A 26,647-nucleotide genomic window follows, 5' to 3' on the forward strand; every position below is an offset into this window, starting at 1 on the left:
GGGGGTTACATACTCTGGGGTGGCTGCATTATACTCTGTGGGGTGGCTGCATTATACTCTGGGGTGGCTGCATTATACTCTGGGGTGGCTGCATTATACTCTGGGGTGGCTGCATTATACTCTGGGGTGGCTGCATTATACTATATGTGGGCTGCATTATACTGTATCGAGGACTATGGGGAATACGTTATACTATATGAAGAACTATGGGGTGCATTATACTATGGGAAGTGAATTGTACTACATGGATGACTGTGGCGGTGCATTATACTATATGGAGCACTATGAGGATTGTATTATGCTATATGGAGGACTATGAGGATTGTATTATGCTATATGGAGGACTATGAGGAGTGTATTATACTATGTGGAGGACTGAGCAGTGTATTTTAATATATGGAGGACTATAGGGAGTGTATTATACTATATGGAGGACTATGGAGCACATTATAATATATGGAGGACTATGGGGTGTATTTTACTAAACAAGTAAAATGCTGCATATTCGGATTGTTTTTGCTGGAACAAAAAGCCTTGTTGTCAGCAGCACATTGCCAGTGTAAACTGTAGATGTGCTGCTGAAAACATGATACTGTATGGTGATCTATTAGTGATCGTTCTGTCTCATCATTATTCCTCAGCTGGTGGAAAGAGGCCGGGAAACAAGCGTTGAACAACTTCAGTATTGTCGATCAAACTCGTTTAGCGGCCTGAACTCAGCGCACGTAAATACAACAGAAAGGCTTCTGTGTGATGTGCAATATGTTAGCATTTGGGGACCCATTTTAAACTTTGCCTAGGGCCCCACTTTGCCTAAAACCGGCCCTGCCTACAAGTGTACAAAGATATTATACAGTCACCATGTGACAAGTGGGCCTGTGTAACTTCAAATGCCAGGGCTGAATTTTAGTCCCAGTCCGGCCCTGCTGGTGAATGAGGGTATATTGTCGTTACGACCCCGACACTACCAGGAATCAAATTAATAGCACAATCGCAATCCCTATGAGGAGGTAGGGCACTGGATTTGGGCTCATCAAATACATCCCGGTAATCTGACAAGAACTCAGGGACTTCAGAAGGATGGGAAGACGAAATAGACACCAATGGGACATCCCCATGTACCCCTTGACAACCCCAACTGGATACAGACATTGATTTCCAATCCAATACTGGATTATGGACCTGTAGCCATGGCAAACCCAAAACGACTACATCATGCAGATTATGCCATGCACATGGTCAATTGAGTCCAGTACTGAGGCTTATTCTTGGCCAAAGGTGTAGCATCAATTCCTCTCAATGGAATAGGATACTGTAAGGGCTCCAAGAAAAAACCACAGCGCCTGGCAAACTCCAAGTCCATCAAATTCAGGGCAGCGCCTGAATCCACAAATGCCATAACAGAATAGGACGATAAAGAGCAAATCAGAGTAATGGACAAAAGAAATTTTGGCTGTACCGTACCAATGGTGGCAGACCTAGCGAACCGTTTAGTGCGCTTAGGACAATCAGAGATAGCATGAGTGGAGTCACCACAGTAAAAACACAGCCCATTCTGACGTCTGTATTCTTGCCGTTCAGCTCTGGTCAAGGTCCTATCACATTGCATCAGCTCAGGCTTCTGCTCAGAAAACACCGCCAAATGGTGCACATTTTTGCGCTCATGTAAGCGTCGATCGATCTGAATGGCCAAGGACATAGACTCATTCAGACCAGCAGGCATGGGGAATCCCACCATAACATCCTTAAGGGCTTCAGAAAGACCCTTTCTGAAAATTGCCGCCAGGGCACACTCATTCCACTGAGTAAGCACAGACCACTTTCTAAACTTCTGACAATATACCTCCGCTTCATCCTGACCCTGACACAAAGCCAGCAAAATTTTCTCTGCCTGATCCACTGAATCTGATTCATCATAAAGCAATCCAAGCGCCAGAAAAAACGCATCTACATTACGCAATGCAGGATCTCCTGGCGCAAGGGAAAATGCCCAGTCTTGAGGGTCGCCACGTAGCAAAGAAATAATGATTTTTACTTGCTGAATGGGGTCACCAGAGGAGCGGGGTTTCAAAGCAAAAAACAGTCTACAATTATTTTTGAAATTCAGGAACTTAGATCTTTCCCCAGAAAACAAATCAGGAATTGGAATTCTGGGTTCTAACATCGGGTTCTGAACTACATAATCTTGAATGCCTTGTACCCTTGCAGTGAGTTGATCCACACAAGAGGACAGACCTTGAATGTCCATATCTACACCTGTGTCCTGAACCACCCAGAGATTTAGGGGAAAAGAAAAACAAAACACGCTGTAGAAAAAAAAAAAAAAAAAATGGTCTCAGAACTTCTCTTATCCCTCTATTGAGATGCATTAACACTTTATAGGCCAGCTGTACTGTTATGATGAGCTGATGGTTAGGAGCACTAGGAATGACCTGATGAGCAAACTAGTAATACAGGACATGCTCTGGGAAGTGGGAACTTTGCTGACCGCAACCCCTAAACCTATCACAACAAGTAGAAATAGCCGTGGAGCGTACCTGACTCTGCCTAGACGCCTCTTCACAGCCTAAGAGCTAACTACCCCTAAAGATAGAAAATAAGGCCTAACTTGCCTCAGAGAAATTCCCCAAAGAAATAGGCAGCCCCCCACACGTATTGACTGTGAGTTAAGATGGAAGTCACAAACACAGGAATGAAATAGGTTTCAGCAAAGGAGGCCAGACTTAACTAAACAGACGTGAGGATAGAAAAGGTATCTTTGCGGTCAGCATAAAAAACTACCAAAAAACTACGCAGAGTGTGCAAAAGAGACCCCACACCGACTCACGGCGTGGAGGTGCCACTCTGCATCCCAGAGCTTCCAGCTTAGCCAGGCAGAATCATGATAGCAAGCTGGACAAGAAAACAGTGGTAAACAAATAAGCTAGCAGGGACTTAGCTTTTACTGGAGTAGACAGGTCATCTGAAAGATCCAAGAGCAAACTGAACCAGTACTAGGACATTGACAGCTGGCATCAAGTAACGATCTGAGTGGAGTTAAATAGAGCAGCCAGCCAAGGCCTAAACGAGATCAGCTGGAGAAGGAACCTCAGAACCAGCAGCTCCACTCACAGCCACCAGAGGGAGTCCATGAACAGATTTCGCCGAAGTACCATTCATAACCACAGGAGGGAGTTCGAGAACAGAATTCACAACATAGATCTATCTGGATCAATATCAATATACAGTGGGGCAAAAAAGTATTTAGTCAGTCAGCAATAGTGCAAGTTCCACCACCTAAAAAGATGAGAGGCGTCTGTAATTTACATCATAGGTAGACCTCAACTATGGAAGACAAACTGAATAAAAAAAATCCAGAAGATCACATTGTCTGTTTTTTTAACATTTAATTTGCATATTATGGTGGAAAATAAGTATTTGGTCAGAAACAAACAATCAAGATTTCTGGCTCTCACAGACCTGTAACTTCTTCTTTAAGAGTCTCCTCTTTCCTCCCCTCATTACCTGTAGTAATGGCACCTGTTTAAACTTGTTATCAGTATAAAAAGACACCTGTGCACACCCTCAAACAGTCTGACTCCAAACTCCACTATGGTGAAGACCAAAGAGCTGTCAAAGGACACCAGAAACAAAATTGTAGCCCTGCACCAGGCTGGGAAGACTGAATCTGCAATAGCCAACCAGCTTGGAGTGAAGAAATCAACAGTGGGAGCAATAATTAGAAAATGGAAGACATACAAGACCACTGATAATGTCCCTCGATCTGGGGCTCCACGCAAAATCCCACCCCGTGGGGTCAGAATGATCACAAGAACGGTGAGCAAAAATCCCAGAACCACGCGGGGGGACCTAGTGAATGAACTGCAGAGAGCTGAGACCAATGTAACAAGGCCTACCATAAGTAACACACTACGCCACCATGGACTCAGATCCTGCAGTGCCAGACGTGTCCCACTGCTTAAGCCAGTACATGTCCGGGCCCATCTGAAGTTTGCTAGAGAGCATTTGGATGATCCAGAGGAGTTTTGGGAGAATGTCCTATGGTCTGATGAAACCAAACTGGAACTTTTTGGTAGAAACACAACTTGTCGTGTTTGGAGGAAAAAGAATACTGAGTTGCATCCATCAAACACCATACCTACTGTAAAGCATGGTGGTGGAAACATCATGCTTTGGGGCTGTTTCTCTGCAAAGGGGCCAGGACGACTGATCCGGGTACATGAAAGAATGAATGGGGCCATGTATCGTGAGATTTTGAGTGCAAACCTCCTTCCATCAGCAAGGGCATTGAAGATGAAATGTGGCTGGGTCTTTCAACGTGACAATGATCCAAAGCACACCGCCACGGCAACGAAGGAGTGGCTTCATAAGAAGCATTTCAAGGTCCTGGAGTGGCCTAGCCAGTCTCCAGATCTCAACCCTATAGAAAACCTTTGGAGGGAGTTGAAAGTCCGTGTTGCCAAGCGAAAAGCCAAAAACATCACTGCTCTAGAGGAGATCTGCATGGAGGAATGGGCCAACATACCAACAACAGTGTGTGGCAACCTTGTGAAGACTTACAGAAAACGTTTGACCTCTGTCATTGCCAACAAAGGATATTTTACAAAGTATTGAGATGAAATTTTGTTTCTGACCAAATACTTATTTTCCACCATAATATGCAAATTAAATGTTAAAAAAACAGACAATGTGATTTTCTGGATTTTTTTTACTCAGTTTGTCTCCCATAGTTGAGGTCTACCTATGATGTAAATTACAGACGCCTCTCATCTTTTTAAGTGGTGGAACTTGCACCATTGCTGACTGACTAAATACTTTTTTGCCCCACTGTATGTATCTGGACAAATATCTGGGCTCAGTCCAAACATGGTCTGCATCTTTTCTCTACAATCTCTTAGTTAATGGGCATCTCCTAGGTATCATGCATCCTTCTCCTGTGTCCACAAACAATAATACAAAGGCCAGCAATTGGGCACCCACTGTATTATAGTGACCCTCAGGAGTGGACACAGAGTGGGATGTCATTATTGCACAGCAACAATAAAGTTTAGTTCCGCAACAGCAATCCTATATCACAGTGCGGTCCGATTCCTATTCTCAGCAGCCGCTCAGATACTGATCATAATGACCGTTCTGAGGAAAGGCTGGGACTTACAGTCACACATGTTGCAGATGGAAGCATGAGGGCAGCATAGCCCAGTGGAATGTGATGGGGCGGAGCGGATGTGAGCCCATATAATTATAAGGCACGAAACGTTCTGCGACCGCTGTGAGCTGGGAGAGTTCTAGCAACTACTTACCGATATGTGCTCAGCCCCATAGAAAAAAAAAGTCCTGGTAACCCCTTTAACTCTTAACTATAACCTCAATGCAGAACATGCATACAGCACTCTGCAGATAGGAATCGTTTCTATATTCTATCATGCTTATGTGCATTATCTGCAATGGCAGACATTAATATAATGCAAACATAGAGAGGTAGCGAACAGTTCTGCTATATTTGAAAGCCACATATATAACAATATTGGGGCATGATACAGCGGCGTCTAAGATGAAGCTGTTGTGAATAGAGCTAACTCTGATCACAGCAATCACAGCAATCACAGCAATCACAGCAATCACTCTCAGTTGCAAGCGGTATAACACTAAGCTGTATGGAGTGCGCCAGTGGGATAGTCTCAATTTAGGGGAGCTGTCTTTGTTGCCCAGGGCTGTGTCACGACTTTTACTCACTATGCGGTGTATCGTCTCCTGCCGTTCAGTGAAGTCTGCGATGTCTGGTCTGCTGCCGTACAGCGAAGTTTGTGATGTCTTGTCACCTGTCAGATTGGTCTGTTTACTAATAAATAGTTTCTCCTCCGAAGGAGGACCCGGCTTCTCTGTGCTCTGTACACATGTACTTGCATTCATTTAATTAACTCATTATTCTCTTTATTCTCTTTTCTTGAAGTCTGGTCTTCCTGGGATTCAAACACCCAACCTGTACCATTAGAGGAAGCAGCAAGACTTAAGAGCCACAGGCTGCAATGACAACTATAGGACCGTTTTCTGTACTTGAATGTGTAGTATATAGTCCCATCTTCTACAGGTAGATTCTACTGGTACATAGAGCTTTGCCTCCATATACCAAATACATTTCTATATAGAGTAGCTATAGAGTTACGGTAAATAAAAGTCAAAGGTTTTTTTTCTTCCTATAAAATTGCAAAAAAAAAAAGAAAAATAATTACAAAAATTACATTTTGAATGCACTTTATAAAAATAAATATCATAATATCAGCAAATAACAGACATATTCCTGTAATCGCAACAACCTGTACAATACAGTGGACAATGATTATTTACAGTCATTGGGGAATGATGTAAAAGATGGCATGATTGATTTTTCTCTTCATTAAACCCATAAAAAATGTAAACATATAACGCTGAGGCGTAAACGCTGTATTAGTTTTTTATCTGCATGCTTTCTGCTGTTGTTCACACCACAAGATGCAATAACAATCTTCTCGTATTATTGAATTTTTGCTGCTCTTTTTCTATGCCTTTTTTCTTTTATGTGATGCACAGTTGGTGCAGATATGAAACAGTGAGTGTATTGTTTTTTTAATTGAAAATGCAGCATATCTGCCTCATATTGGACATATGGAATTAATTATAACTTGGGAAGTGAAAAAGAGCTAATACTTCAACCTCCATTGAAGTAGGACCTCCTGCATTTAAAAGGTAGTTACAAGTAATCTCTGAATACCTGTCAACAAGTCTAGGATTCGTATGCTCAGAGGCGGAGAAGTACAGGGGTTGCCTCTGGTCAAAGGTATCAGTTTCCTTTCCTCAAAATAATTATTTCAAACTCACTGGAGCCACTGGTCAGTGATGAATATTGGGGTTTGCATTGATTTGATATAGAGATTAATGATGAGTGAGCTTGCTTGCCACTACTCGGTGCTCGCCCGAGCAACAGATGCTTGTAGCTCGCGAGTATTTGCGGCTTTGCTCAGCTGTAGTTCAGGTCACCGTCCTGCATGTTTGGCGCTCTTTAGAGCCTGCCACACACTGTAATGCCGTAGCCATGTTGGTTGTGGCATTACATTGATTGGCTGGCCGCACAGCGTCATCAGGTAAGTAAAAGACCTGGCACCGCCCTGCTCGCCGCATTCTCCTCCAGACTCAGCTAGTGTAGGGAGAGCTGCTGCTGAGATAGGGTCAGATTCGCTCTTTTATTAGTTATTGTGGGTCTGCTACTGTTCAGTCCCCAAATCCTGATAAACCAACAGCCCTTTTTATAGCTAATTCGGGGGTCCAGAGATTGCAGTGCTAGGCAAGCAGGGGAGTCTATGTGCACATATCCATATCAGTGCAAGGCCTGCAGGCACTGTATGTGCATACATAGCTCTCACTGCATACCTCCAAAAGCTTCATTACTGTCTTCTGTGCTGCTTTTTTAATATATACCTAGCTGCAGTTATCTGTGGCAAATTTTTTATTTTTTTTGTATCTTATACCAGCTCCTTTTATTGTAAAGCTATCCATAGCCCCCTTCTGTTCTATATTTATTTGCCTGGTCATGGTGACTACAGCCTAGTCATTGTAATTGAAGAGTGTGCAAATCTAAGAACTGTAATTTGTTTTTCTCCCAGTCACCAGATGTGATTGCGGCAAAACAATTTTTTGGGGGTACCATTTAATATTTTGTAGTGTCTTACAACATTTTTGCACACCATTACATATATTTATTTACAGTTTTTAGATTTATCACTATGAGTTGTACGCCACATGCATTGCATATAATTGTGCCACATATCTTACAATTTTAGTACTCCTTTTTATTTTTGTGTCATAGCCAACTTGTTGACACAATTTTATTGGGCCTCAAAAAATCAAGGCCACATTTAGATCAGTCTGTTATCTCAGGCGGACACCTGTTGTATCTGTGGTGGAAAAATCATAGATTCATAGGCACACGTAGCATAGTTCTGTGTGCTAGCCTTGTTCTACTTTTTTTTTTTTTTGCCAAATTTAAAAAAAAAAATTTATACAGTCTGTTATCTCAGGCTGAGTCCTGTTGTATCTGTGGTGGAAAAATAGTAATTTGCAGGCATACTGATTATATACTTTGCCTCCAAAGAAATACATTTGTCTTGAGGTTTTTAAATAGTCCAGTAGTCCATTTAAAATGGGCAAGGGACAGGGAAGTGGATGTGATGTTGATGGTGCATGCAGAGGACGAGGCTGTGACTAAGCTGAAAATAGGCCACAACAAAGACCCACATCTTCTCGCTCGACCTTCCTGTCCCAGTTTCTAGGGAACAGCAGCACACCACTATTGAAGCCAGAGCAGTGTGAAACGGTTGTTGGTTGGATAGCAGATAATGCTTCCAGTCACTTAGCCACCACCACCACCATGTCTCCCAAATGGTTAAGTCTGAGTAGCCGTGAGTGTGGATCAGATATTCCTTCTTCCTCCCACCATGCCGAGTGCCCTGAGTCAACTGATCCCACACTTGGACACTCCAAAGAGCTGTTCAGCTTTCCCTTTAAAGATTCCGGACTCTCGGCCAGTCAACTTGAAGTGGGGCCAGATGAGAACGCATGTAGCGATGCCCAAATCTTTGAACAGCCACGGTCACACGAAGGCGATGGTGGGAAAGTGTCACAAGAGGTGGACGATGATGAGACACAGTTGCCAGAAAGTCAGGAGGAGGAGCAAGGTGGGGATGTGAAAGACGAGGTGGTGGATGACATAGTGATTGACCCAACTTGGCAGGAGGACATGCAGAGCGAGAACAGCAGCACAAATGGGGAAGGAGGCATATCACCCTAACAGGCAGGAAGAAACAGTGTGGCTGCAACAGACAGAAGGTGTGCAGCCATTCCCCGTAACACCAGCATGAGGTAAGTTGCCATTCCAACTGACTTTGTGGGCTGAACCCCAGGCTCCAAGAACACTGTCTGCAGGTGAAGCCAATCTCCAGTCCACCGTGCATGTGAAGATGCCTCTGGCCCTGCACCTGTTGTTGCCTAGAGTCAAGCAGCACCATCCTCAAGCTTGTCCACGTCCTTGTCCCAGCACAGCCTTCAGTTGTCTGTACCCCAGTCATTGGAACGCAAGCAGAAATACCCAGCCAATGCCCCACAGGCCACAGTACTAAATTTGCACATTTCTTGTCTGCTTGCGCTTGAAATGTTGTCTTTTAGGCTCATTGAGATGGAAGCTTTCCACAACCTGATGGCGGCGGCCGTCCCAAGGTACTCGGTCCCCAGTCACCACTATTTCTCCAGGTGTGCCGTACTGGCATTACACCAGAATGTGTCTCACAACATTACCCATGCCCTCAACAATGCTGTTACTGGGAAAGTCCACCTAACCACGGACACGTGGACAAGTGCTTGTGGGCAGGGACAGTACATCTCATTGATGGCACACTGGACTAACATAGTGGAAGCCGGGAGCCAGTCAAACCTTGGGATGGAACACATCCTCCCCAAGCCAAGGATTGCGGACCCTACATCAATCAGAGTTGCCCCCACAGTCTACAGCTCATGCACCTCCTCCTCTTCAGCCTCCATCTCTGAAATTAACACATCAGTCAGAAGCTGGAAGCACTGCAGCACTGCCTCAGCCAAGCGGCAATAGGCTGTGCTGAAGTTAATCTTAGGTAACAAACCGCACAATGCAGAAAAGTTGAGGACAGCGCTGAAAGAGCAGTCAGATATTTGGATGACACTGCTGAACCTACAGCCAGGCATGGTAGTGTGTGACAATGGCTGGAACCTGGTGACGGCTCTGAGGCAAGGTGAGCTCACACAAGTACCTTGCCTGGTCCATGTGCTTAACCTCGTGGTACAATGTTTTCTGAAAAGCTACCCGGAGCTGCCGGATCTGCTAGTGAAAGTACGCCGTCTGTCTGCCCATTTTAGGAAGTCAGCTACAGCTTCAGCCGCCCTTGCCGTGCTTCAGCAGCATTTGCAGCTTCCAGCTCAGAGACAGGTGTGTGATGTCCCCACGAGTTGGAACTCTACACTGCATATGTTGGGAAAAGAAGAAAAGCCAAGCAGACATATAGTCCCATATAAAACCATAAATTTTATTAAACAACATTAAAACTGCTAGACAAGGTACAATGATGCAACACGGGGGAACAAATGTGCATTCCTATTGGCCATGATAAATGGGCCAGGGCACCAACACATAACCTGCCTGAATATAACAGTATGCCTCTATCATGAAAAACCCATCGCTGCTAGAAGGAATAATAATGGGACAGTGCCACAGCATGGGAGAAAATAAATCACAACTCAACATGAGTACATACCGGCACACGTAGAGCAGACAGGATGGATAGGCGACCGGACCCGACCCCGACGCGCGTTTTGGAGCAGGCGGCTCCTTCATCGGGGGGTAAGTGTAGTGGATATGGTGTGTGTATTTATACACTACAGCAACTGGACATGTACAACCCCCTTGTGCGCCGCAGCCGGACGCCGAACGGCGCGCATGGTCCCCAACATGGCCGCTGGAAAGGATTTGTGAGCAGAAGAGGGCAGTTGTTGATTACCAGCATCAATAAGGCCATCAATATTCAGTTCAGAGTCCACACATAAGACCTCAGGAGTGGACATGGATTTCAGACATATGCACCCTCCTCCAAAACTTTGGGGACTGCACCAAGATGGTGAGTGGCAATTATGCCATAATTAGCGTCACCATCCTACTTCTCTGCATTCTGAAAACCTCTCTGCTCACAATTAAAGAGGATGCATTGCAGGCAAAGCATGAGGACATGGAGCAAGGAACCATACAGGGTGATTACCCTCAGCCCAGCCTCATGTCTTCCCAACGTGGATTGGTAGACAATGAGGAGGAGGAGGAGTAGGAAGAACAGGAGCTAGTTTCATGCGCTATAGACGGTACTACAAGCACATATGTCATACTGTCTGTCCAGCGTGGATGGCCTGAAGACAGGGAGGAGGATGATGATAAGTAGGAGGACAGCATTTTCAGTCATCCTGATGGTGAGGAAACAGAAGTCTTGCCTGTTAGCAGTCTGGCACACATGGCTGACTTTGTTGTGCTGCATTTCACGTGACCCTCGCATTATTAAAATTTTTGATGACATTCATTACTGGTTGATGACACTTCTAGACCCACGCTACAAGGAGAACTTTCAATCTCTTATTCCAGAGGCAGACAGGTATAAGAAAATGTTGCAGTACCAGAGGGCCCTTGTAGCGGAATTACTTAAAAAATTCCCATGTGAGAACGATGGCTGCAGACGTCAGAGTTTGTTGTACAACCAAAGAGTCTAAGCGAGAGAGTCAGAAGTACAATCCAGCTGAGACAGGGGAACAATGGCAAAGTTCTGTGACCGTTTTCTCAGACTCTCCCATCGTACCGGCACAGAGGCAAGGGGTGCTGTCACAAGAAGTGCAATGTTTGGGAAGATGCTGAGGGAGTACCTTGCAGATCGTACAAATGTCCTCCGGGATTTCTGTGTGCCTTTTAATTATTGGGTATCCAAGCTGGACAAGTGACATAAACTTGCTCTCTATGCCTTGGAGGTCCTGTCCTGCCCTGCTGCTAGCGTTCTATCAGAGAGGTTGTTAGTGCCGCTAGGAAAATTATAACAGATAAGCGCATTCGCCTGTCAACTGAACCTTTCCCATATGTCTACTTTACAACTGCACCATTTTTCCGATGTAATCTTATTTTATAGTAGCTGAAGAGCTCGGCCTTTCCCGGGCATAGTAACTAAATGTGATTAGTTATAGCACCTCACTTCTCTCATATTCCCCCTCATATCTCTCATTTTCCCCTTCACATCTCTAATATTTCCCCTCACATCTCTCATTTTTCCCCTCACATCTCTCATTTTCCCCTCACTCCTCTCATTTGCCCCCTTCACTCCTATCTGTCACGGGGGTACTGGGTAGACTACAGCTGATTACCCTGGCCCCTGCAATATCCCTCAAACTAGGGAAACCCTGTCTGTCCCTCTCCCAGAATTTACACTGAAGGTGTGCATGTCTGGGCCGCTAGGCCTGACCCTGAGTCCTGTTTCAGTACTAAGCTGAAACCTCCACCCGCCACCCAGTGATAAGACCTCTCACCAACCCCTACAGAAAGCACAGACAGGGAAAACTAAAAAACGCACCACGCCGCAGACACACAGGAAAACACTATAATGTGCACAGGGCAAAACAATACAAATATAGGAAGGAGAAATATAACGAAGGATAATACACCACAAGATACGATATTTCCTCTCCTAGACCACCACTCCAGACCGAGATCACCAGGCACAAGACACAAGCTATAATCGGCTATTTAAAGGCAATGGGCGTGACTAAGCCTCCAACCCGAGTACCAGCCAGATTAACCCCGGACAATCTGGATCAATCTAGCCAGTGCCACTGAGCATATAGTGGATGAATGAGGAATTACTGCTGTCTGTCGGACGCCCTAGTGTGAACAGCGTCCGACATGACACTATCGTTTTCCCCCTCACTCCTCTCATTTTCCCCTCTAACACCTGTCATTTTAACCTTACACCTGTCATTTTCCCCTCATTTTCCCATTTTCCAGGGGTGGACGAAGCTTTCCTAGCGAAACGCGCGTTGGGTGTGGTCGGGTCCCTGGCTGGTGGCATCTATTAGGTAAATAAGTTCCTCCTGGTATGTACTAATGGATGTATGATATACTTTCCGATATGCTGACTGATGCTTTTTACATACTTCTTATAATATATAATATATAGTATACCACTTGGTACTACCTCACATTTGTGAATATTTATTGTCTGATTGATTGCACTGTTGCACTTTTTCAGTCACCATATCGGTAGTTATATTTTGGAACTGGTTGAGTGCTATTACTATCTGCTTTGATATCGTATTGGGAGGTAGTTGTTCTATGTTAGCCACTTATTTTCCAGCCATCCCTTCCAGTTGTGTCTGTTCTCTGTGGTGTCTCATTTTTTATGTATTTGGTTTTACCTGTTCTTTAATAAAGTTGACATTATATTATTAGTGCAGTCTAGCATCCCTTTTTGGTGTGTATGATTAATATTGCGTAGACGTAATTAAATTCGCTATTTATAGGTGTTTATTATAAATACTGAGGTAAAATATGTCATCTCCCGTGTATATAGTATATACTTGTTTGTCATCTCCCCTGTACTGTATATAGTATATACCTGTATATCGTATATACCTGTATATCATCTCCTCCTATTTATAGTATATAACTGTGTGTCATCTCCTGTATATAGTATATACCTGTATGTCATCTCCTCCTGTATATAGTATGTACCTGTATGTCATCTCCTCCTGTATATAGTATGTACCTGTATGTCATCTCATCCTGTAAAAAGTATATACCTGTATGTCATCTCCCCTGTATATAGAATGTACCTGTGTGTCATCTCCTGTATATAGTATATACCTGTGTGTCAACTCCTGTATATAGTATGTACCTGTATGTCATCTCTTGTATAAATATATACCTGTATGCCATCTCATCCTGTATATAGTATATACCTGTGTGTCATCTCCTCCTGTATTAGACCTCGTTCACACATTATTTGGTCAGTATTTTTACCTCAGTATTTGTAAGCTAAAACTTGGAGTAAAACAATCAGAGGAAAAGTTTATTAGAAACATGTCACCACTTCTGTATTCTTCTCCCACTCATGGTTTTGGCTTATACATACTGAGGTAAAATAATGACCAAATACTGAACGTGTGAATGCGGCCTTATACACAGCCTCAACCTGCAGAGCCTCACTCTTCTTTATACATACATACTGCTGCAGCTCCTCACTTCTCTCATTTTCCCTCTGACAGCTCTCATTTTGCCCCTCACATCTCTATCCATCAGGCTACTCCCTCATGCCTCACAGAAGCAACTCCATTCTAGACACGACGGAGCTATACGTGGCCTGTGCATGTTATGTTGCTCAGCTTTTATGTTTTAAACAGCTCTGGTGAAATGAAATATGCTTAGTGATTGGTTGTGGAGTGGGTGGAGCTATGTGGAGTGGGCGTGCCCGATACACATACACAATGTTAGGACTGGTGGAACGCACCAAATAATGATATTAGAGAATATGTGGTTCGTTCGCAGTCCGTGGTCCACCGTGCAGAGATGACACCTGCTGCTGAGTAATGGCGGATAAACGCTTGCTCACACGTGGGTTAGACCTCACCCAGTGTGAATGGAAGCGAACTCTGTTGCTTCACAGAGTTGCCGTAAATTCACTGCGCCCTGTTAACAGTCACAGGGTGCAGCTGAAAGACACTAGTGGGATCCCTATGAATCACCCCCACTAAACTGGTGATTGGACTCGCACTGACCCTCGGTGCCTTTTGAGCCCACGCCTGAGGATGCTGAGTCAGATGCTGAGTCCAAGCGGGAATTCCCACCCTACACTGACCGGCTGTCAGGAAAGAGCACTGATTGCGCACGATGCCATACAGGCGGGCACTGCGTATAGACGCAGAATCGTGTGCTAAGTGTGCAGGTAGCACTGTCGGGCGCTAGGTAGCTTCCACCATTCGCGAGCAGTCATCAACACTAGGAATGGGAATCATTAACGAGCTTTCATCCATTGACATACATTCATCTACACATACACGTTATCAAGTTTATACTAGCGCATGGCTGAGTGGCCAAGCAAACCTTTTATAAAAGTAGTGCTCCAGGACCTTCCAGATGGTCCAATAGGAGCCGCAACAGGACCTGAGCATGTGACCCCCGACCTCCAATGGGAGGTCGTCCCGTGGGCATGCTCAGTATGGGAAAAGCTGGACTGAGTCCCAGAAACGCCTGCTCTTTGCTGATCAGTGCTGGCTGGAAAGGCAGCAGTAACCAAGTGCACAGTATCAGCTTGAGCCAGACGCTGGGATCTGTGTCTCTGCTGAACAGGTTCCACTGCAGCTGGAGGAGAATGGTAGATCGCAGTAGACATGGTTCGAGATTGCCCCTGTGCAACAGTGGAAACTCGACACCTAACACACGTGCACTCAGCTTTATATATTAGGTTTAATTTTTGTTTGCCCCAAATTATTAAAAATAGGGTCACTTGCGGTGGCCCCTTAGGATCCATGCAATTGCGACAAGGTGCCCACAATCTATTTTTGCAAAATTTGTGTTCCAAAATTCAAATGGTGCTCCTTCCCTTCCAAACCTGGCTGTTTGTCCAAACAAAGGTTTCTGACTACGTGTGGTATCAACGTGCTAAGAAGACACTAGGTAACAAATTGTCAATTTCATTGTGCTATTTCTTGAAAAAGTGAAACAAATGGGGCTAAAGCAACATTTTAGAGTAAAAATTACTGTGTAGCACTTAAAGGTTTAAAACATTTCCTGACAGCAGTTTTCAAGTATTTGAGGAGTATGGTATCACTTTTGGGGAGTTTCCAATGTATCCAATTTATAGGCCCTTCAAAGTTCAATTAAATCTGAACAGGTCCCTAAAAAAAATATTTTGTAAATGAGAAATTGCTACTAAACTTTTAACACATCTGTAAGGGAAGCCACACCACATGGGAGGAGAGCCGAGGGTTACAGATATTCCCCCGCCGTCACCAATCTGTGATGGCGCTTACACAGTCGCAGCTCTCTGACGCCCCTCTCACCCTCAGGTTTGTCACCTTTGATAAGTAAGCGGCCCTGCCACATACTGGTTATTGGGGCACTTTGCAGCAAGGGCGGTATATATATATATATATATATATATATATATATATATATATATATATCACCATATATCATATATAAATCATCAATCCGTCAGTGCCAGGATCCCCCAATAACACCAAAACAGTATGCTGCCACCAGTTCCTCGTTAGATATTAGCCCGGTCCGTTAACAAGCTTATATCAGGTCAGAAACCAACCCCAGGTAGCATATAAGTATTAGCCGGACTCACGGACATGGGAAATCGGGTTTCGAGATAACAGAACAGCCCAAAATTAATCAATATTTTAATTGCCGAAAGGCGCACTAGATACTACAAATACATACAGAGTAATATACAGAGAGTACAGCCAGAAGTACACATAAAAAGTAGTGTACAGGTTGGGGACAGCAGTTAGCGTTTGTGTCACGTTACAGTTTCTTATCAGGTGTGGTTGGAGGGAAGCTCTTGTATCCACAGGCACCTTCTTAGCTTCTGATCCGTCCCCACAAGCGACATGACGTGGCTTCCATGGCAGAGCAATGACAATGGCTAAATGTGTGCAGCTATTTTTTAACCCCTAGCTTTTCCCCCTTCAATATCTGCCACCGCCCCGCTGGGTTGGACTGAATTCTCCACCCTTGACCTCCTAGCTGAAATAATTCCCAATATCCAGGATGGGTCATAACTTCCTAGGAGGAGGTCCAAACGGGATGACTGATGTCTCAATGGGTTAGTTGGGGCTGGACCAATACGGAGAGTCCAAACTTAGGTTGGCAAAGAGGTTCTGGAGAGCCAGTCTCGATAGCTTGGAATCCGGGACAGCTAGTGAAATATGAGACTTAGCGAGTGGAGGTCTCCCAGGGTTCTGGTGGTATATCGGACTTAACCCTGAAATGCACGGTACTCCCATAATCCATCTCTAGGTGTCAGTGACGCTCGGTCTAGAGCTTCCTTTGATGTTGGCCGCCTTGCACGAAAGAGAGCAGGGGTCCTAGCTCTGCTCCTCCTTGCCTTCATTAACATGTGGCCCCTAATTCTCTGGCCAAATGGTAAAGTTCTGTTCTTTTGTGGATTTGTGTATTTCTCCCAATGGTGGGGGCCACATCAGGAGTGGAGGAGGATCTCTGGGCAACATATTGGGCCTGAATTAATAAACAATTAATAAACCAATCAGATAAATATATATATATAGTCGTGTATCTATCAGAATACTCAACACCTACAAATATGATACACAAACAAAAATCTCCAAAAAAGTATATAGCTTATTATTACACAATAATCACAACATTAAAATAAGGGAACAGACCACCAGGTGGCAATAGAGTGCAAGGTACCATATAAGGGTATGGGCAATAAATACATACATCAAGTTGACAATAAATTTAATCAAAAAAGAAAGAAACAGTACCGCTATTATTTTACTCCGCACAAAAAACCAGACAATAAGTAAATGTATAAAAAAGGCTAATATACACTAAATACTCACATCTCCAATTTCATTATTTAAAATACATATACCAAATAAATACTTAGGATAAAGTGAGCACTGTGCATGAATAATAAATTACCCCAAAAGGATAAATAAACAGAATGGTAAGTAATTAATATAAAAATGGGGGCTATCCGATACACAATAGCCTAGTTACTAAGATGCACGCCGTGTCAGTGCATCAGACATGATTATCCTGCGGTACTGCATTGCCGTAGTTGTACATACCCCAATGGTAAGCTCGCACGGCTTTTATATATTTACTTAGCTGAGACACCAGAGAAATTCTGACTCTGGGGGCGCTATACACTTATTTCTCAATGCTGTTAAAAAGCGGCGCTGAGCCATAAGTACCCTTAACTGCCGCTGTTAAAAGGCATATCGGCGGTTGTTATGGGGTTAAAACACCCTCTTTTCACTCAGTCTCCACCTACCTTATTTGATTGTCAGCTCTGGCTACATGTACTTGGTTTGAACAGTCATTCTGGGCTGGGAGAGTCCCTTTAACCTTTAAAAACAGTGTGCACCATTATGGGATTTCTTTTATCCAAAGAAATCTATAATTTTATGCAAATTCATTTTTTAATGTATCATTGCAACTTCATTTTTGCACAGATTTCCATACCCTCTATATTGGCATTGGCCTGCTAAAATTTTGAGTGCGCCAAAAATCAATATGGTGTTTTGGTAGACATTGGCTAAGGACATACAACAACATACACCATTCTCCATGTACATCCAATTCCAATTACTTATCTTTTTCGTTTCAGTCCTCTTGACCTTGTCCTGCCGACCCTGTTGCATTGCATTCATGCACATTATACACCTGGTGGCTTAGATATTGGGTGAGTGATTGGTTAATCCAACATTATATATATCACTTCTAAATAGTATGATGTGCCGCACCATAATCTGACAAGAATGCCAAATCATTTTGCACATACATTAAAATTTTTTTGAGTGGACAGAAACATTACATGGTACCCATTGGAACAACCCTAATGGATATCGAGAGCGAAAGCCATTCTTTTAACAGGACCTCTGCTTTAGTTGTGGCATCCAGGTGAGCAGACGTTCTCGTTTACCTTCATAATAACATAGTTATTAAGGTTGAAGGAAGACTTTAAGTCCATCTAGTTCAACCCATAGCCTAACCTAACATGCCCTAACATGTTGATCCAGAGGAAGGCAAAAAAAACCATGTGGCAAAGAGTAAGCTCCACATTGGGGAAAAAAATTCCTTCCCGACTCCACATACGGCAATCAGACTAGTTCCCTGGATCAACGCCCTATCAAGGAATCTAGTGTATATACCCTGTAACATTATACTTTTCCAGAAAGGTATCCAGTCCCCTCTTAAATTTAATTAATGAATCACTCATTACAACATCATACGGCAGAGAGTTCCATAGTCTCACTGCTCTTACAGTAAAGAATCCGCGTCTGTTATTATGCTTAAACCTTCTTTCCTCCAGACGTAGAGGATGCCCCCTTGTCCCTGTCTCAGGTCTATGATTAAAAAGAGCATCAGAAAGGTCTTTGTACTGTCCCCTCATATATTTATACATTAACATAAGATCACCCCTTAGTCTTCGTTTTTCCAAACTAAATAGCCCCAAGTGTAATAACCTATCTTGGTATTGCAGACCCCCAGTCCTCTAATAACCTTGGTCGCTCTTCTCTGCACCCGCTCCAGTTCAGCTATGTCTTTCTTATACACCGGAGACCAGAACTGTGCACAGTATTCTAAGTGTGGTCGCACTAGTGACTTGTATAGAGGTAAAATTATGTTCTCCTCATGAGCATCTATGCCTCTTTTAATGCATCCCATTATTTTATTTGCCTTTGTAGCAGCTGCCTGACACTGGCCACTGAATATGAGTTTGTCATATAATCTCCAACAGAGCATATAAATAAAGAGGATACTCCCCCTTAAATTTAACACATTGCAGCTGGACAATGAAAGTTGCTTTTAATATAATCTTTAAATGTAATTTAATAAGGAAAAACAATAGAACATTGAGTTGATAAAAGTAAAATTACAAAGTTTCAGTCAATTTGTACAACTTTATAACAGTCATATCTTGGCCTTGGGGGTCTGAGGAGGTCGCAGAAGAAGACCTCAGGTTAAAGGTGTCTCATCACAAACAATCTTTTTAATAAGGAAATGAGTATGGTAATTAACAAATTACAGTGAGTTAGCCACTGAGTCCACCCAAACGAGAGCTTGTTATCAGATCTCCATTTCTCCAGAGAGGTCTTGAGTGGAGGATCCTCCCTTCTATGACAGTCATATACCCAAATAATTATATCATTACTATATCTTATAGGAAACACAATTAAAGCCAGGTATGTTTTGAACATTTTTTAGAAAACAAATTAGTTTGGAGGAGATGGCCGCATACCATTAGACTAAACTAGCCCAGTGCTGCCGTGGCCAGCTTCTCCTCGAAGCGCTCTGCTTGATTGACAGGTCTCTCTCTATGTACACACATGGGAGACCTGTAAATCACTTGGAACGGTGTAGGAAGAAGCCTGCGGCACTGGACTAATCACATCTCTCTCTATGGTCTCTGGCGAGATATTTAAACTGTTTTATCTGAAACTATCTGAAAGACATACCTGGCTGCAGCCAGCCTTCGATTCATACTACATGTGGTTTGGGACTAATATTCCCATAGTCCTTATTTTGTAGGGCTGAAGAAGCACTTCATAATATCAAATCAATTACATATTCCTTTGTAAAATAGTACAAAAGAAAATGAAGTGTAGAAGAAAAGGATATATTTAAAATTTAAGTTTATTGTACAAATATTAAAATTTTTAACAAAGACTGTAAACAGTAAAGAGGACACAAAGTGTGAAGAGGGGAAGGGGGAGGGGTTTTGAGCCACCAGACTAAAATAGAGAACAAAACTGCACTGTATCATATGGGGTTAAAGAGGGTAAACCCAATAGTAATACGCTGGTAATTATATTAGGAGAAGCAGGCTAGGTATACAGAAATGTTATGTAATAAACCACAGGGAACTGTAATAAACCCCAAGAAAATTCTTATAAGTGAATTGGTATATAAATGTGGACTAAAAATATCTATACCGGATATGCAGGGTAACCTGCCATATAAACCTGGAAAGTATATCCACAAAAAATACAATACCAAGGTGGAAGTGTTGCCACCAAAGAAGCAGGTATAATAGGGGAAATGATTTACCTGTGGTGCAAGACGAAAAAGATGAATGATACCTAGCGCAGATGATACTGGTGCAGATGGTTCCCCGGTGCCCGACAAGCGCTGTTTCGCCGTAGCTTCTTCAATAGGGGCGAGGACCCTCGCCCCTATTGAAGAAGCTACGGCGAAACAGCGCTTGTCGGGCACCGGGGAACCATCTGCACCAGTATCATCTGCGCTAGGTATCATTCATCTTTTTCGTCTTGCACCACAGGTAAATCATTTCCCCTATTATACCTGCTTCTTTGGTGGCAACACTTCCACCTTGGTATTGTATTTTTTGTGGATATACTTTCCAGGTTTATATGGCAGGTTACCCTGCATATCCGGTATAGATATTTTTAGTCCACATTTATATACCAATTCACTTATAAGAATTTTCTTGGGGTTTATTACAGTTCCCTGTGGTTTATTACATAACATTTCTGTATACCTAGCCTGCTTCTCCTAATATAATTACCAGCGTATTACTATTGGGTTTACCCTCTTTAACCCCATATGATACAGTGCAGTTTTGTTCTCTATTTTAGTCTGGTGGCTCAAAACCCCTCCCCCTTCCCCTCTTCACACTTTGTGTCCTCTTTACTGTTTACAGTCTTTGTTAAAAATTTTAATATTTGTACAATAAACTTAAATTTTAAATATATCCTTTTCTTCTACACTTCATTTTCTTTTGTACTATTTTACAAAGGAATATGTAATTGATGTGGTTTGGGACATATTAATCATTTGACAGATCTAGTGCAGCACAGTGGCTCAGTGGTTAGCACTACAGCCTTGCTGGGGTCCTGGGTTCAAATCCCATCAAGAACAACATCTGCAAGGAGTTTGTATGTTCTCCCTGTGTTTGCGTGGGTTTCCTCCGGGTTCTCTTGTTTCCTCCCACATTCCAAAGACATAGGGATTCTACATTGTGAGCCCCATTGGGGACAGTTTCAATAATGTTTGTAAAGCGCTGTGGAATTAATGTTGCTATATAAGTGAGTACAATAAAAAAATAATAAATAAATTCCAGTAACATGTAGGAATTTACATGGGGTCAACCAGTCTAGGTAACAGATACTACAATAGTCATCATTTTCGGTTTTGTATAAAAAAAAATGTAGGAAGGTATATAGATCCCCAATGAATAGAATTGACCATAATTTATTCCATTGAGCGCAGCTAATATTTCTATGGAGAAATTCTTAAAGAGCTTCCAACTAGTTTCTTGCCCTCTACAATGAGGCAGAAGATCTTCACCCCAATTCAATGGAAGTGAAAAGTGTGGAGAATCCTATGCTGGACAGAAAGGGGAACCGGGTGGAATACTACTGTAAGATAGGAAAGGACTGACTCTTGCATCTTGGATTTGGAACCTAAACATATTGTCCAGTTATGGTGCCTTGTCCTTAAAAGATGGAGATTTGTGAGTCAGTAGACAACTGATGATTTTGACTGTTATGCATGTGAGTTTCTAATGAAATGCTAATGTAGGGATGGGAAAATTACACAAAGACTTCTTCATGGGATGGGTCATATGATCTAAGTTGCTGCTTGAGCCTGAAGATCTTTAACAGCCTTGAGAGGTTTTTTTTCTATTTTGCAGAGGAAAAACATGCTTCTCTTTACCTTGTGTGAGTATTAAATATGTGCATATCTGTTTACCGGTTATCTGGACTCTGCAGGTAGTCACATAATGTAACAGCTGAGCTCTAAGGCTATGTGCACACGTTCAGGATTTCTTGCAGAAATTTCTTGAGCAAAACCGGACATTTTCTGCAAGAAATCCGCATGCGTATTTTTCGTGCTTTTGACGCGTTTTTTGTGCGTTTTGATGTGTTTTTTTCCGGAGCTTCCCAATGCATTAAATAGCAGGAAAAACGTGAAAAATCCGCAAAATTAATGAACATGCTGCATTTTTTACCTACCGCGATATGTTTTTTTCGCGGAAAAAAACACATCATGTGCACAAAAATTGCGGAACGCATTCTAAATGATGGGATGCATAATGTATGCGTTTTTTATGCGTTTTTATAGCGAAAAAACGCGAAAAATCAGCAACGTGTGCACACAGCCTAAAAGTTGCCCATAGATTAGATATAACCTGGAAGTTGAAAGGGATTTTCTGCCATCTTTCCATTTTTAAAAAAAACTATTCTCTGGTGCCAAGGACCCACCAGTAACATTAACTTCAGGGCCCCACTTTTCAGCTACATGCAAATATGACTTTATTCTTATTCACAAAATTCCATAGCAATTAACTGGGTTCATTGTTAAATGAATAAGATGTTGCCTTTGTCTGTATATGGTGTATATAGTATACTGTGCCAAGTACAGCTCATATCACTGCTGGTATGTGCGAACTGTCTCCCAATCTGAATTAGCCACTGCACCCTCTGAATCCCATGTGCTTCTATCCCTTTTCTAACTGCTGGCATGTTGCTGCTTTTTCCCTGACTTTAATTCCATGTTTCATACTTCAAGCTTGCTGAATGCATATTGATATGCACATGTCCCTCACACCTAGCTCTATCCACCCATCTTATTGTATCCTTCACCAACCTTGATGCTAATCAAATGTACTATTAACTGCAATCTGTGAACTGCCCCCCACCTCCTTTCTCCTCCCTCTTCCTCTCTCATCTCACCTGGCTTCATTTCATGGACTCTTCAAATGGTATAAGTTGCATGGTACTGGTCAGATATGGCCTTGGTCAGAAGCGACATCATTTGAAGTGACATCTTTAAAGTGTCATCAGAAATATTGCAGAAATCGAGCAGACGGTAAGACTAATCACTATCTTATAAATTTACTTGCCTTTCTTTTCCTCCCCTGCTCTTTAACCATGCTTACATTTTCCCCACCGTTTTTGCTCCACTAATCCTCACTTTCCTTCACCCACCTGTTTCCCTTTCTCCGCTTATTCTCACTGCTGGTGACACATCCCCCAATCCTGCCCCCGCCTCATACATTACTACCCCCTACCCTATCCTTCTCACACTATGAGGAACTATCGCAACCCCTCACACTTAAAACCTGTGCCACTGACCCCCACCACCCTGCTTCCCCTCTCTGGGGCACTTTGGAATGCCTGCTCTGTCTGCAACAAGCTCCACATGGTCCATGATCTCTTCACTTCTCGCAACCTTTTCTTCCTGGCCCTCACTGAGACCTGGCTGACGCCCCCTGACACGCCTCGCCTGCAGCACTGAGTTACGGTGGCCTCCAATTTACCCACACTCCTCGCTCTGGCAACAGACATGGTGGAGGAGTGGGTATCCTTCTTTCTAAAAACTGCTCCTTCAACCCTATCCAACCCCCACCCTTCCTTATCCTCCCTTCTTTCGAGGTTCACTCTGTCCGTATCTACTCTCCCTCCAATCTCCAAATGGCCATCATATACTGACCACCTGGCTCAGCCACTGCCTTCATCGACCAATTCTCCACCTGGCTCCTTCACTTTCTCTCTGCCGACATCCCCACCATCATCATGGGCGACTTTAATATCCCTACTGACACCCACCAGCCAGCAGCCTCCAAACTACTGGCCCTTACTTCATCCTTTGGACTCACCCATTGGTCCACCACAGCCACCCACACAGACGGACATACACTAGACCTCATCTTCACCCGCCTTTGCTTCTTATCTAATCTCACAACCTCTCCCTTCCCCTTATCTGACCACCATCTACTCACCTTCTCATCCTTGTCCTCCTCACCTGCCCCCATGTCCAGCCATTACCACATCCTCGCAGAAACCTCGCACATATAGACACTCACAGACTCTCAGACTCTCTCCTACCCCTGTCCTCCATATCTTCACTGCACGACATGGACAGCGCCACCGCTTTCTATAACTCGACCCTCACATCAGCCATAGACTCAGTCGCCCCTCTCATGCATGGCACAGTGCGACAAACCAATAGGCAACCTTGGCATAACAATGTCACAAAAAAACTTCGACAAACATCCAGGGTTGCGGAGCGGCGTTGGAAGAAAACACGCCTGCCAGACGACTTCACTGCCTTCAAACAAGCTACATTTTACTTCAAATCAGCCCTCACCTCTGCTAAACAGACGTATTTCACTAACCTTGTATCTTCACTATCCTACAACCCAAAACAACTGTTCAGCACATTTAACTCTCTCCTCCGCCTTCATCTCCCTTCATCTCTTCCGAGGACTTTGCCACCTACTTCAAAAACAAGATCAACCAAACAAGGCAAACCTTTACTTGTCCACCACCCCAATCACTCCATATACCAGACCTCTGCCCTTCCCTAATAACCTCCCTCTCCAACATCACTGAAGGAGAGCTTACTCGCCTCTTTTCCAAATCACACCTCACCACCTGTGCACTTGACCCCATCCCTTCCCACCTGCTCCCCAACCTCACTAACACGCTTATTCCAGCCCTAACCCATCTCTTCAACCTATCGCTCTCTTCTGGTACCTTCCCCTCTGCCTTCAAACATGCCACCATCACACCCATCCTCAAAAAAGCTAACCTTGACCCAACTGCTATGCCCAGCTATCGCCCCATATCACTGCTCCCGTTTGCTTCAAAACTCCTTGAGCAGCATGTCCATGGTCAACTTTCCTCCCACCTCTCATCTAACTCTCTCCTTGACAACCTCCAATCTGGCTTCCGCCCCCACCACTCCACCGAAACTGCCCTGACAAAAATTACTAATGACTTACTCACAGCCAAAGTTAACAGACAGTTCTCCATCCTCCTCCTTCTTGACCTGTCCTCTGCTTTCGACACAGTCGATCACTGCCTACTGCTACAAATTCTTTCTTCCCATGGCATCAAAGACCTCGCCCTGTCCTGGATTGCCTCATACCTATCCAACCGCACATTTAGCGTTTCCCACTCCTACACTACCTCCTCATCCCGCCCTCTCTCTGTTGGAGTCCCTCAAGGCTCTGTCCTAGGACCCCTACTTTTTTCCATCTATACCCTTGGCCTAGGACAACTCATAAGGTCCCATGGCTTCCAGTGCCACCTGTATGCAGACGACACTCAGATCTACCTCTCTGGCCCAGATGTCACCTCCCTGCTGTCCAGAATCCCGAAGTGTCTGTCAGCCATATCCTCCTTCTTCACCTCTCGCTTCCTAAAACTCAATGTAGACAAAACCGAATTCATCATCTTTCCCCCACCTCAAGTATCCCCCCTACCCGATCTATCTATTATAGTAAACGGCATCACGCTCTCTCCCGCTCCTGAAATCCGCTGCCTCGGGGTAACTCTTGACTCTGCCCTGTCCTTCAAACCTCACGTCCAAGCTCTTGCCACCTCCTGTTGCCTCCAACTCAAAAATATTTCCAGAATCCGTTCCTTCCTCAGCCCACAATCTACCAAAACTCTTGTACATGCTCTCATCATCTCCCGCCTCGATTACTGCAACACCCTCCTCTGTGGCCTCCCTGCTAACTCTCTTGCACCACTCCAGTCTGTCCTCAACTCTGCTGCCCGCCTAATCCACCTCTCTCCTCGCTACTCCCCTGCTTCTCCCCTCTGCAAATCCCTCCACTGGCTCCCAATCTCCCAACGAATCCAGTTCAAACTAGTAACACTGATCTACAAAGCCATCCACAACCTGTCCCCTCCCTATATCTCTGAACTAATCTCCCAATATCTTCCCTCACGTAATCTTCGTTCATCCCAAGACCTCCTACTCTCCTCCACACTTATTCGTTCCTCACACAATCGCCTCCAAGATTTCTCCCGAATATCCCCCATCCTCTGGAATTCCATGCCTCAACACGTCCGATTATCCACCACCCTCGGATCCTTCAGACGGAACCTGAAAACCCATCTCTTCAGGAAAGCCTACAGCCTACAATAACCGAGCCACCGCCTCACCACCGCCAGAGCCGCCGCCGCCTCACCCCTACCTTCTGTCTCTTCCCCACTATCCCATAGAATGTAAGTCCACAAGGACAGGGTCCTCTCCCCTCTGTACCAGTCTGTCACTGTAAACCTGTTTACTGTTAATGATATCTATAACCTTGTATGCAACCCCTTTCTCATGTACAGCACCATGGAATTAATGGTGCTATAAAAATAAATAATAATAATATAAGAGGGTGGTGGCCCATTCCTGCACAGGGGCCCATCAGAGGATTCTCCAGTTCTCCTGTGGGCTAGTCCAAACCTGATTATTAATCACTGTAAAGAACCCCACATACAGTTATTGGGCCTTTTTAGAGATGAGCGAATATTTAAATGTACGGTTTGGATTACGATCGCT

At 43.9% G+C, this 26,647-nt stretch overlaps 1 protein-coding gene across 2 annotated transcripts in view; it reads right to left on the bottom strand.

The window, feature by feature from the left end:
* LOC143804742 (acyl-coenzyme A amino acid N-acyltransferase 1-like) overlaps nt 1–26,647 on the bottom strand; it is a 509,727-nt gene that overhangs the window by 118,366 nt on the left and 364,714 nt on the right. Inside the window, exon 1 of one of the 2 annotated variants that reach the window (XM_077283150.1) lies at nt 5,734–5,843. The exons of the other annotated variant lie outside the window; for it this stretch is intronic. The gene's annotated coding sequence lies outside the window, so the exon portion shown is untranslated. Of the gene's footprint in view, nt 1–5,733; nt 5,844–26,647 lie in introns of those variants that run through there. 2 annotated transcript variants of the gene reach the window in all.

Source organism: Ranitomeya variabilis, chromosome 1 (assembly GCF_051348905.1).
Source record: "Ranitomeya variabilis isolate aRanVar5 chromosome 1, aRanVar5.hap1, whole genome shotgun sequence".
Classification (NCBI taxonomy): domain Eukaryota; kingdom Metazoa; phylum Chordata; class Amphibia; order Anura; family Dendrobatidae; genus Ranitomeya; species Ranitomeya variabilis.